At 42.6% G+C, this 13,668-nt stretch overlaps 2 long non-coding RNA genes across 3 annotated transcripts in view; one reads left to right on the top strand and one right to left on the bottom strand.

Moving 5' to 3' along the window:
• Positions 1-13,473, top strand: part of LOC121820637 (uncharacterized) — a 65,406-nt gene extending 51,933 nt beyond the window's left edge. The window contains exons 2-3 of one of the 2 annotated variants that reach the window (XR_006061252.2): positions 9,581-9,716; positions 11,937-13,473. This is a non-coding gene — a long non-coding RNA (uncharacterized LOC121820637). The remainder of the gene's footprint in view (positions 1-9,580; positions 9,717-11,936) is intronic. The other variant, XR_009595611.1, reaches the window with a different exon arrangement.
• LOC121820635 (uncharacterized) overlaps positions 3,324-13,668 on the bottom strand; it is a 129,048-nt gene continuing 118,703 nt past the window's right edge. The window contains exons 11-16 of the long non-coding RNA XR_009595609.1: positions 12,874-13,032; positions 11,291-11,382; positions 10,716-11,167; positions 9,374-9,504; positions 5,854-5,992; positions 3,324-5,363 (exon numbers count right to left, since the gene is read on the bottom strand). This is a non-coding gene — a long non-coding RNA (uncharacterized LOC121820635). The remainder of the gene's footprint in view (positions 5,364-5,853; positions 5,993-9,373; positions 9,505-10,715; positions 11,168-11,290; positions 11,383-12,873; positions 13,033-13,668) is intronic.

Raw genomic sequence — 13,668 nt, 5'->3', positions numbered from 1 at the left:
GTTAAGTGGCATCCTTTTATTTCCGCTCAAAGAACTCCCTTTAGCATTTCTGGTAAGGCTGGTCTAATGATGAACTCCCTCATCTTTTGTTTGTTTGGGAAAGGCTTTATTTCTCCTGTATTTCTCACGGACAACTTTGCCTGGTATAGAATTCTTGCTTGATAGTTTGTTGTTGTTGCTGTTTTTTCTGTCACTATAAATTGTACATAAACCAACAACATAATCTAAAAGATGGGGGGAGGGGGTTGGAGAATGAAAAGTGTAAAGTCTGAGAATTCTATTGAGGTTATCACTTTAAAATAGGGTATTTTAACTTATTTTATAAAAGCCTCATGATACCCACAAGGGAGAAACCTGTAGAAGTTACACAAAATAATAAGATAAAGAAATCAAAGCATACTGGTATCAAAAGACATTCAGAATATTTTGAATTTATCATTCCATTCTCTTCTAAAGAATTTCTGTTGAGAAATCTACTGATAAACTTGTGAGATACCTTCTCTTTTCTTTTGCTGCATTCAAAATTCTTTCTTTGACAATTTAATGATGATGTGTCCTGGTGTAACCCTATTTAAGGTCAACTTATTTGAGGTCCTTTTCCCTGGTGGCTCAGACAGTAAAGCGTCTTGCTTACAATGCGGGAGACCTGGGTTTGATCCCTGGGTTGGGAAGATCCTCTGGAGAAGGAAATGGCAACCCACTCCGGTACTCTTGCCTGGAAAATCCCATGGACAGAGGAGCATGGTGGGCTACAGTACACCGGGTCGCAAAGAGTCGGACACGACTGAGCGACTTCAGTTTCAGTTTCAGTTTGGGCCTCATGGATCTAGATGTCCATTTCTTTCCCCAGGTTTGGGGAGTTTTCAGCCATTATTAAAACTTAAAAAAAAAAAAATGTATTTTGGGCTGCGCTGGGGCTCTGCTGCTGTGTGGGCTTTCTCTAGGTTCAGTGAGGGGGGGCTTCTCATTGTGGTGGCCCCTCTTGTTGCGGAGCACAGGCTCTAGGTGTGAGGACTTCGGTACTTGCAGCTTGCAGTTTAACAGTGGCTCACACACGCTAGAACACAAGCTCAGTGGTTGTGGCACCTGGGCTTGGCTGCTCTGCAGCATTCCCAGATCAGGGACTCTCTGCATTGGCAGGTGGATTCTCAGCCACTGGGAGTCCAGCCATTATTGCCTTAAACATACTTTGTTCATTTTTCTCTTGTCTTTCTGGAATTCTCATAATGCAAATATTGCTTCCACTGATTATATCCCACAGGTTCTATAGGCTTTTTTCACTCTCTTTCATTCTTTCACCTTCTAAGTGTCCTGTCTTCTAGGTCACTGATTCTTTCTTCTGCAGAATTGAGTCTGCTTTTGAAACTCTATTGAATTCTTCAGTTCAGTCATTGTATTTTTCAGCTTTAGGATTTATTTGGGGTTTGATGGTTTCCATTTCTTCGAACTTCTCATTTTGTTGATGCATGGTTTTCCTAATTCCACTTAGCTTTCCAATCAATAGATTGGTATCATATTTCCATATGAAGAACAACATTATTATGGCAAAGAAATCTTATATTGATTTGTTGATCAAATACACTGTCACTTCTTTAACCAAGAAGGCAATAGTAGTTTATTTTTTATTTTTAAAAATTACAAAATAAAAATACGTTAACAGACTCAATAAATGACGTTCTGCTTAACAATTTGCTTTTCTTGAATCCTAAGTAGGTAACAGTTTTCTAGCTATAGGTTCTCTGCTAGGCTGTTTAAAAGGCAAATTTAAATAGCACAAAGAGAAAAATAAAAAACACTGAAAGAGGCTAGTATTTTATGGTTATGCTATGAAACATACTTGATAAATTGCACCTGTGAGAATTTCCAGTTGTATGTGTGTGCGCATGATGCACAGTGAAATTCACTGACTGAGAGAATGGGAGAATGGGGATGTATAACTCAGCTTTTAAAAAACTAGCAGGCAGGCACACTAAGATACTTAGGAATGCTGTCTTTAAACATAAAGACATAAATAGGACATAGGGATAAACACCCCAGTTTAGGAACTGGGTAGGGCTAATTTTGAATCTGGGCTTGGCTATCAGCCAATTGTAACTCCTCTGAGCTTCAGTTTTCTTATCTATAAAGTGGTGATAAGAATAGCTAAGTAGGCGGGGTGTTATGAGAATTGAATGAGATGCAATGTTAGTGACTTGTGGTTAGGAATCAGGCTTTTAGTCGTCACCACAGCCAGGGGTATCTGTCTGCTTTCCTATTCCATCCACTCTTAAGGGTATAATGTCATAAAGAATGTGAGTTTGGGAATCAGTTTGATTCCAAAGAGGAGTTCTGGTTTTGCTACTTAAGAATTTGTGATCTCAGGCAAGTTAATGTCCCTGAGCCTTATCAGAGACAAGGATACCTACCACCTTAGATTAATGTGCAGATTAGATCATATGATTTTTTTTAGCTCCTGTCACAGCAACTGGTAGGAGACAGGCAATACAAACTGTATTGCTACAACATGTGTTTTACATGTGAATTACCTTACCTGCCATAGGTAAATAGGGAATTGATATAACACGGAAGTCATGTTGTTTCCTATGCAATTATTTTTCTTAGCATGTTAAGATTTTGAAGCAACCAGAGACATGGAGGGACTCTTTCTTATAGTAACTACCTCTAAGAAAAGGTGAATTTTTTTTAGCTGCAGAAAGTAACTGATTCAGTGACTTTAAGAATCCCTGTTATCATCATGCTGTGCTTTCTAGAGAAGTTCAGGGTACTGATGATGAATCTGTGAAGACATTTCCCTTTCAACTACAACACTACTCCTTAAATCACATGTTTAATTTTGATTAAACTGATCCCTCTTAGAAATGAATGTTCTCCAGGACTTTTATCTCAAAAGAAGCACCAGTAGTCCCTGAGTTCAAGGAATGAAGTGTGCAGTGTTCAAGCTAAGGGTTAGTGGGGCTAATATTTTGTTAGTACTGACACTGTTTTTGTTAGTGCTTGGGTTACAAAATTGTATCGGTTTTTTGAGTGGTTGTCCCAACCTTATTATTATTATTTTTTTATCCCAGGCAGTCCAGTTCTTTTCAATGGGCTATGCTGTAGACCATAGGAACTTTACAGGAACACACAGATGGTGTTGTAGCAGGGACATCTGTATACATTCCCTTTCCCTTGAATTTTTTTTGTTTTGAACTTTTTGTAGTGCGATATAGCCAATTAACAATGATGTGATAGTTTCAAGTGAACAGTGAAGGGACTCAGCTACACATATACATGTATCCCTCTAATATTTCTTTCTGTATAAAATCCAGGCAACACCAAGTATAATAATGAAAACAATGGCTCACATTTATTGTGCACTCTTTACAAATGAGTCAACCCTCATTTAATTCTCAACAATCCTGTGAACTAGGGGCCACTGTTACACCCATTTCATAAATGCGGAAACTGAGATTTATAAATAACATGAGTAAATGGAGATTAAGTAACTTGCCCAAGGTCACAGCTAGAAAGCAGTAGAGTGAGAATTTAAAAACCTGTGCTTTTTCAGTGCCTTTAAGCACACATATTGTTTTACTTTGTCAGTCTGTTAGCGTACATGGGATTACACTAAAATGGTTTAATTTTACAGGCGTTGCCCTATTAGGCTTCGTAAAGGAAACTGTTAGTAATTCACAGCTATTTACATTTCACAAGACTCGTGTTCCATTCTAAGAGATCAGGCTCATCAATTATTTGCATTTGGTAACATGTTAATTATACAAATAATTAGCCTTGAGACTAGACATGAACATGAAAGTATAATGAATAGTTTCGCTAATTGCTCTTTTCTGTTATGGACAGTCCTTGATCCAAATTATTAACACCTCCAATGTTCAGCCTGCTAAATTCTAACTTTCACTTCATGGAAAAGTCCAAATCCGTGATGACGATTAGATTTCTCTGTCATGCCAACCCTGACCTGTTGTTTAGGACTCTCCAGAGCACTGTGTTGAAAAGCATTCTGGTGATGGTGGTTGGGGGGGAGGCAATCGAGGCCCCAGGGGCATCACATGATAATAGATGAGTCTGTTCACAAAGGTGAGTATGAGTTGACAACAGGTGAGCCAGAGGAGCTGCCATCTCTAGCCTGAGCATTGAGAAACTTACTTCTGCCTTGGACATCATTTGTTGTTGTTGATCATAGCTTCTTACTTTCTGTTCCCTTGAGCAGTCCTACAAGTGAGCTGTATTCTTGGCTAGGAATATAAAAATGAATCCATCATGGATTGTCTTCTAATAAGAAAGGCATAAATGGCCAAACAAATAAAAAAAAAATACTGAGTGCTTTAAAAGTAACAGATACAGTAACACAAAGGATCAGAGGAGAAAATGGATCATTTATAGAAACAGGGAGGCTGGGGCAGAGTGTCTCTTTTGAGGTGATCCTTAAAGGATAACTAGAAATGGTGCGGGGGTTGTGCTGAAGTGAGAAAGGCTCAGCATTTTTTCCTTTTGGGGGGTAGATGATGAATCACTTATTGTAACAGTAAAGAAGGAAATGTGAAACAGGGGCGGGCACAAGGGGAAAGAGTTCAATGTGGTTGGAATGTAGGAAAATAAAGGAAGGTAAAGTTGGGAAACAAGGGTGGGCCCGGGTTGTGAAGGGCCTGAGAACACCAGGTTGGGAATTCTCTAGAACAATGTCTCTCACAATATGTGCACAGGATGCTCATCATTTTCATGTAACAAAAGAATCCTGTTGTCAACTGCTGGAGAAACATTGGATAAAACACACAGATTTCTATAACATAGAAGTTTGAGCTTCTAAAATGCTTTTATACACTGTAGATTTCCAAGAGGCACTTGCAGTTTGCAAAAATCCCAGACTTAGTGATTGTAGAATGTTTTTCTTGGGCACCTCATGAGGTTAGCATTCTGCTGGAACTTTATGCAAAGAATGATGCCCTCAGAGTACATAGGTCAACATTACCTGCTAACTGATCAACTGACTGATCTTCCAGGAGCCTGTACTAGTGTTACAGGAATACAGAGAAGAGTCTTTGCCCCCAAAGAAGCCATCAACCCCTTCCCCCTCTCTCTCTAACGCCTGTGCTTTACTGTTTTAAGCCTCTGTCTTCAGCTCGGTTCAGTTGTATGACTCTCATTCCTGGAACTCAGATTCATCCCCTGATAAAGCCTTGCCTTCATCCCCTGATAAAGCTTTCCCCACTCACAGCCATAGGGTGACTGTGGATCTGGCTTCTGTCACTTGTTCAGAAATGAAGCTCCTGTTTACTGCATTCTGGGGAGCTGGGCTCATGCATGTCTGAGGAATATCCTTCTGCCATTTCTGGTTGTTGCAGCTTCCCGGTGAGATTCTCATTCTGCTTGGAAAAGATGAGCAAGCAACCTCTAAATTTATCATTTGATTATCCCCCCATGGAAGAGAAAAATCTTAGCAGTGACAGGTGAGAGCTGTACTCTCTCTCTCTCTCTTGCCCAGAGTCGATTGGGCAAAATTAGGTGGGATCACTCAACCATCTGGAATAAGCAGTGGAATTTCTAAGTGTTTAGAGACTTGAGACTGTCTCTATTGGGTGTTGAACAAGAAACCAACAGGGGTGAGATTAAATGAGGCTGGCTGAGTGGGCAAAATCTTAGCAGACAAACTTTGCTGAGAATAAGGGCATGACAGGGAGGGAGAGTACAAACTATAGAAGATGGCACTGCCACTACGAACCAGCTGTTGTGACCCAAAAAAAGGACTTGGGATTCATTGCAAGAGTGTGCAGCAAAGACTCTGGGCCCACAGAGGCCTATGTGTTTTGTGAAATTATTAGGAAGAATAAGGAACAAAAACATAGAAAATATTACCTTTGTAAGAAATGTGTAGCTCAGGTTGATGCATTTTGAGAAAGGTGACGAGGCATTTCAAGTGGCCCAGGGACTGGACAGGCTTCTGTTTCAGAACAGGGTGGAGGGTACAGGGGATGTGCTACAGTCTAGAAAATTACTAAAGGTGCAGGTAATAGGAACACAGACCAAAATACACTTATTAGAACTAGGAATTGTCCTGAGATAGTCTCAAGATTTCAAGCAAGTAAAAAAAATGGTTACTAAATGTATGGCATTCATTACCCCCCACAAAGAGGTAGCACAGACTGAAAATAGAAGTAGCCTCCAAACTGCTTACATAATATTGTGCCCACTGGAACTACCATATATGACTGAGTGAAATCTGATTGTCATAGATGAAATAGAGAGGCCAGTTGTGTTTTCCTAGCACACAGCATTAGCTTAATTCTCAGCATCAGTAGAAAAGATCTTGGGTTAGAATTACACATGCCAATCTTACTTTAAAAAAATAAGGTAAGGTGCCTGCATGATATGTCTATTGTTATATTATCAAGTGCCTACCTTTGATTGGATATCAGGCTAGGCACTTTATACATGATCTTTAATCTTTACAATAACACAAGAGGTAATAACTATTCCCATTTCATAGACAAGAAATTGCTCAGATAGGTTAAATAACTCTTCAGGGTCACAGAACCAGTAAAATGGAGACAATGTAACACTCTTAATGGTAACATTGGACTTCCCAGGTGGTGCAGTGGTGAAGAATCTGCCTGCCAAAGCAAGAGACACAGGTTTGATCCTGTGTTGAGTTGGGACAATCCCTTGGAGAGGGAAATGTAGCCCACCCACTCCTGTATTCTTGCCTGGAAAACCCCCATGGACAGAGGAGCCTGGTGGGCTACAGCCCATGGGGTCACAGACTTGGACATGACTGAGCAGGCACACGCGTGCACACACACAAAATCCTCCAAATGATGCTTTTGTCCTTGACTCACTGCTAAATGACCTTGGTCATTATAAGATCAGCACATTTGTTCATATTCCTCAAAAGTTCAAAGTACAAGAAAGAACAATTGGGGTCCTGGGGCTGAGACACAAAGGGAAACAGAGCTGGATAGGGGTCAGGTGTTTCCCATGTTCTGACATGTAGTTCTCACAAAACTCATTTTGGAGTTGAGAAGACAGTCTTCTTAGGTCTTTTACTCAAAGGCCCCAGTGCAGTCAAGGGACTCGTTATGTGAAACCCAATCTGTCTAATGCCAAAGCTGTGTCCCTTCTCTCTTTCCCGAAGGGAGGCAACCTCAGAGGTTCCTCCATTGCCACAAACTCCAGGGGGACTTGGCTCTACATGCGCCAAGTGCGTGCTGGTAGGGGCAGAGGAGTTCCGTGCATACAGAAATTCCAGTTGGAATTGTCTATTTTTCAAAAGTCTTTATGGAATTTGTTACAATATTGCTTCTGTTTCATGTTGTGGTTTTGTGGCTGTGAGGCATGTGAGGTCTTAGCTCCCCGACCAGGGATCGAACCCTTGCCCCCTGCATTGGAAGGTGAAGTCTTAACCACTGAACCACCAGAGATGTCCCAGGAATTGTCTATTGAATGGATTTTCATCAGTCTCATCTTTGCCTTGTCAACATTTTGACAAGTTGTCTTGTCTAGTCGGCTATCGTGTTGGTTTTTAACAAGGCAGATAGATCTTCTGATTTCTCTAAATGTTGAGGCTTCTCAACCTCGGCACACTGGCATTGTGGGTAGGCTACTACTTTGTTGTTGGGGACTGTCCTTTGCCTAAACATCACAGAATGGTTAGCAACATCCCTGGTCTCTACCCACTAGTTAGCAATAACATCCCCCTCCCCCGCCAGTTATGACAACCAAAGATGTCTGCAGACCTTGCCAAATGTCACCTGAAAGAGAAAGGGGGCAAATCACCCCTGGTTGAAAACCAAGGCTGTCACTCAAGGGGACCACATGGACTCCTTCCTTGCCTTTCTACCAAATACCCATCAAACCAACTCACCCCTCCCAGGAATGTCATCCAAGGAGTGGTGGTCCAGTGAACACCTGTGGGTGAAGCCTAGCTTTCTTGCTTTGGGGGAGGGAACGCAGTACACAGATTACTGGCCCTGTACTTACTCGATGCCCCCACGAGATGTGAAAAATGTAGAGCTTTCAATGTGCAGATGGCTTGCGCTGCTTAATTACCAGCTGAAAGCATGCTAACATTTTCCTCCCTCCCTCCGCCTGCAGCAGCCCGCCAGGAGCAGTGGAAGCATTAACCGCAGGGAGTGGGTGCCCTTTCCCGCATCCTTATCACACACTAATTATTTGATTCTAAAGAGACAAAGTAGAGAGAATGTAACATATGATTCTGATGACAAACAGTTTTTTAACTGTCTGCCATTCCTAGTGACTAGAGCATAGGAGCTGGTTGCTAAGCAACTGGGAAACTGCAGACTTGTGTACTGGCCGTGCTGGTTTCGGAAATGAGCCATAAAAGGAATTCCCCAGTGAGAAGGGATCCCATACCATTGCCTGGTTGCCATGGACACCATATATAAGTGATGGATCCTGGGTTATAGGCCGTGTTTAAGAAAGACTATGTTACCATCACTTAAGGCTTGAATGGTATGAGACAGGTATGGAAGACATCTTCTTCTATGTTATTCACGCATCCAGCCCCTTATCACGTGCTCCCCAGAAAGAGAGGTCTGAATCTAAGTGGCTGAGATATTTCATCCAATTTCAGCTCTGCTCTTATTTAATATGTTCCAGTCTTTGCTAGCATTGGAAGGGAGTCTGCAATCTGGGGAGCAAGATTTTAAGCGAGAAAAGATGCCTCGGGTGGCAGACAGGCTGTCTGTCTGTCTATCATCCAACGCTGTCTGGGGGCCACGCAGTGCCTGGATCGGGCACCAGGGTGACTCTCTCTGTTCACAGGTTCTATTGGGATTTTGCAAAATGAGATTAGTGGTGAAAAAGACAATAGCTGTGACTCCAAAATGCAACTGGTGTATCAGGCAGAGCGAGGCACACAATGGGCCACTGTGATTCTGTCAGAAATTAGAAACAGACCTCAGATAATAGGATGAAAAATCTCAGGCAAATATAAAGATGTGGAGCTTAACGTACAAAGATGTGCAGGTTTAACCAGGCTTCCTATGCTGAACAGTAGAATAGATAGGGCTTGTTGCAACTTCACAGGCTACACAGCCTCATGGACAGGAGACCTGGGACACTCACTAGACTCTAAGCCCCAGGCCTCACAGATGGGGAGACTGAGGCCCAACCAGCATAGCAATTTGCTCAGAGAGCACAAATGTTTCTGTGGGGAGATCTGTAAGGGACAACTGTGCCTTTTTAGTTTTGCGGCATAACCAACTGCCCCCCAGACTTAGCAGCTGAAAAAAAACACTTCACTATTATTAAAATAGATAATCAACAAGGACCTACTGTGTCTCATAGGGAACTCTACTCAATATTTTGTAATAACCCAAAGGGGCTTCCCAAGTGGTGCTAGTGGTAAAGTACTCACCTGCCAGTACGGGAGACCTGAGAGACATGGGTTCTATCCCTGGATCGGGAAGATCCCCTGGAGGAGAGCATGGCAACCCACTTCAGTTTTCTTGCTTGGAGAATCCCATAGACAGAAGAGCCTGGCGGGCTCTCAAAGGGGTGCAGAGATTTCAATATTGTAAATCAACAGTACTTAAAATTTTTTTTTAAATTTATTATGTTACAGTTTCTGTGGGTCAGGAATCCAAGAGCATCTCAACTGGGGACCTCAGACTTGGGGGTCTCTCACAGGCTACCATCAAGGTATCAGAGGTGCTGCAGTTGTCTCCAGGCTCCACAAGAGGAGGATCACTCATGTGATGGTAAGCCAACCTGAGATCCTCACTGGCTGTTAGCTGGAGATTTCAGTTCCTTGTTCCATGGGCCTCTCAGGACAGTTTACAACATGGCAGCCATCTTCCTCATAGTCAAAGATGGAAGCCACAGCCTCTTTAAACCTAAGCTTACAAATGATGTCCCATCATTTTGGTCTTTTTTTTTTTTTTCATTAGAATTGAGTTATTTTATACAAGGTCCATCCTGTACCAAGGGGAAAGAGATTCCATGAGGGCAGGGAGACCAGATGGGGATCATTGGCTATCACAGAAGCTGCCTATCACCATAACCAAGTATGCTTCCAGGATCCAAGATGGCAGAGGGGGAGAGCCAGGGAGCCTAGGAAAGGGCAGCTAAGAGAAGTGATAGATAAATATGAGAAAGAGAAATATAGTAGTGGAGAAAAGAAAGAACCTGGTAGAGTGGGAACAGAGAAATGGTGGAGGAAGGGAATTAGGGAGTTGGAATGAAGGACATGAGTTATAAGAAGAGAGAGAAAATAGTTCCTGGGTTTTGTCACCAAAAATAAACAAAAGAAGTGAAAATAGGATGGAGAATGAATTGGGAGTGGAAGTAGGGGAAGAGAGCCATGAGAGTCTCAGTCTTCAGATTCCCAGACAGCCTTGCACTGTCCTGAGCAGGTATACCAGAAATAAATGTGGCCCCCAAACGTTTACTTCGCCTGAATCTACTGAGAAGTTCTGCTGCTTTATTAACTGCATGGGAAGTGAGAAGAGACTGGCTTTCTCTCCCTTCAGCCCAGCTCTTGACTCCCTGTTTGACTTTGGATTTAGTGACTCAACCACGCTGGAATGCAGTGTCCTTATCAGCAAAATAGACAGGTTGGCTGGATGATCTTTAAAGTTTTTTTCTAACTCTGAAACCTCACAAATTACACATCAGGGACTAGAATGAGGAGTCAGAGTAGAAATGGTCCCTGGATCTGATACAGGCTGCCACTTAGGCAGATCTGATGCAGAACTGACCTGGAGTCCATTTTGCCAAATGCCAGTCCATCATCAGTATGCCTCTTGAGGGAAGTTCAGCTCCACTCATTTGTAGTATCTCTGTACAATAGAGACTCCATGAGCTTAATTCTCAGCACCAAGATCCTCATCTGATGCTGTGTTAGGAACTTAGACTCTTCAACCCTCAAAATAGTAGGAAACCACCCAACGCATGATTTGTTCAGCTGCCAGAGAGCCAAAGTAGGACTCACCGGGAACGTGAGGATCCAGGGCCTCCAAGATATAGAAACTAGGATGCCTGGGTTTAATCACTCTTTTCAGTTGTCGGTGTTTGCAGCTGGTACTTACAAACAAAAGGACAGCATCCCAGACCTCTGTTGGACCCCTGCTTGGGCAAGTTATAGATGGTCTGCCTGCCACACCATGGTTCATGAGGTACCCAGAGATACGCACACACTTTCAAAACGCGTCTAAGATACATAGAAAACAAACATATGGATACCAAGGAGGGGAAAGGGGTGGGATGACCTGGGAGATTGGGATGGACATATACACATTACTTTGTATAACATAGATAATTAATGAGAACCTACTGTATAGCACAGCTTCCCTGGTGGCTCTGCAGTAAGCAATCTGCCCGCCAAGGCAGAAGACACAGGCTCAATCCCTGGGTCAAGAAGATCCCCTGGAGAAGGAAATGGCAACCCACTTTAGTATTCTTACCTGGGAAATCCCATGGACAGAGAAGCCTGATGGGCCACAGTCCATGGGGTTGCAAAAAGAGATGGACATGACTTAGCAACTAAACAACAACTGAATATAGCATAGAGAACTCTACTCAGTGCTCTGTGGTGACCTTAATGAGAAGGAAATCCAAAAAAAAGAGTGGAGATATATATATAGCTGATTCATTTTGCTGTACAGCAGAACTAATACAACATTGTAAAGCAACTATACCCCAGTAAAAAAAATTTTTTTTAAGAAAAGCATCTAAGAAGCAAGTCTTTGCTAATCATGGAAATCCACTGATGGTGGAATAAAAACAATCTAGACTATAAAGGCTGTCTATACTTGCTTCTATATCCTCCATCCACTGCAAGTGATGGATGGAGCATTTTGATGTTAAGCCTTGGTTGTGGCCACTGGTTCCATTTCCTAGTGTTTCTATATAAAGAAAATGTTCTGAAGGAAAACTTCACTTTCCTAATAAGTCTCTAAGAACCTTTTTCTGATTTGCAGAGAATTCAGCTAGAAGACACTTAACGATGAAGAGTGGGTGTAGTAACTCCCAGGCATGACGGAGAAGCTGAATGTAGCAGACGCGCTGGTGTCCTGCCCATAGCCACTTACACTTGGCTTGGCTTCCATTTGCCAGCATTTACCATCCAAGAGCTGTCTTGGATTTCGACAGCCCTGCCTGGGTAGAAGGCAGAGTGCTAGGAAATGATTAAATATCATCCACTCTCTCTCCCAAAAGCAGCCCTCCACCAGTGACTGAAGGAGCCCAGATATAAATAACCCCAGGTTCCTCACCCTCACGTGGCACAGATCTGAGGTGTGTCTTTACACTGGTTCCTAGAGATCCCTGGAAGGATCGAGGCCCACTACCTTGCCTAAGTAGTAACCAGCTCCAAGATGCACCTTGTATTGACTTCCTTCCCTTGCCTGTATCAGCTCCCCCTCTCCTACTGGTGGTGGATGGCATCACCAACTCAGTGGACATGAATCTGAGCAAACTCTGGGACACAGTGAAGGACAGGAGAACCTGGCATGCTGCAGTAACAAAGAATCGAACCCAACGGAGCGAATGAACAACAACAACTGGTGTTTCCTGGCGTGACTTCTCTAATAAACCACCTGCCCTTAAACTCTTTTCTTGAGACCTGCTTCTAGGTGAACTCAAATTTCTGCTAGGCAATAGGAAGGAACAGAAAAAAAAAAAAAAAAAGAGAGAGATGGTTATTTAAGGATTTCTGTAAGCCATATGCTTTCCTGGTACATTTAAGAGTTTGTTCACAGTGCACTACCCTCCTTTATAGAAATGCTGTAGGACAGATTAGGGAAAAAGTGCCGCCCACAAGACAGACAAGTCAGAAATGAAGATGAAGCATCTCTGAAGTGGTCAAGGAGGTTGCTAGGAACATTGATGCAATTTACAAAACTTCTGTTGACTCACAGCTTTCCTGGTAGGAGCATCCCTGGAGATGCATGTCCACAGAGTCATCTGGGAAAAGGCACTGACAGGGGACCAGGGTCTTTTCAGAGATGGTGCTGGAGTTTGGTGGTACCCACACTGGATCATATGGTTTGCCTCTGGCAGCATCTGGTCCCAAGGCTGCACTGGTGCAGAGTAGTGGGGGAAGGGAAAGCTGAGACACCATAACTTGAAGGGCAACTGAATAGGAAGCAGCTTACCACATGTGGCCTCAATTTTCCTCTAAAAGCTCATAATACAACTGTCAAAAATGGCACTCTGAACCCAAATTATGAGATAATTATGTTCAGTCCCAAATTCAACACAATAAAGGTTATTTGCTCACAAGCCCTAGCAACCGTCTCATAAGGGGGAGAAAAGCACCATACAAAAACAAAATGTAAACTCACAAGGCAGTAATAAAACGAGGCACAGCTATTCATTTCAAGTCTATTTTGAAAAGCCTTTGATAATACCAGTAATTCCCCGTAAAGCTCCTATTCTCCTGCCACAATTCCCTTCTGGAGATAGAAAAAGGGTTTTCTGTTCTACTGTCATTCCATTTAGGGAGATGAAGTCCACTTTCCTTCCCAATTTTGTGTTTTTCATTCTTAAATAAAGAAATCCCTGACCACTTTCTATCCAGCTAAGCCTACCACCTAGGCAGGCCTCAGTGGCCGTTTCCATGTGGATCCTTGTTTTGCACAACATTCATCTAATGGTCTTAGCAAGGTGCTTAAATGGAGCCGAAGAGCCTTGTCTACAAGGTGCTGAAAT

This window comes from Ovis aries, chromosome 11 (genome assembly GCF_016772045.2).
Source record: "Ovis aries strain OAR_USU_Benz2616 breed Rambouillet chromosome 11, ARS-UI_Ramb_v3.0, whole genome shotgun sequence".
In the NCBI taxonomy this organism is placed as follows: domain Eukaryota; kingdom Metazoa; phylum Chordata; class Mammalia; order Artiodactyla; family Bovidae; genus Ovis; species Ovis aries.
This window is presented reverse-complemented; position numbering and strand designations above follow the sequence as displayed.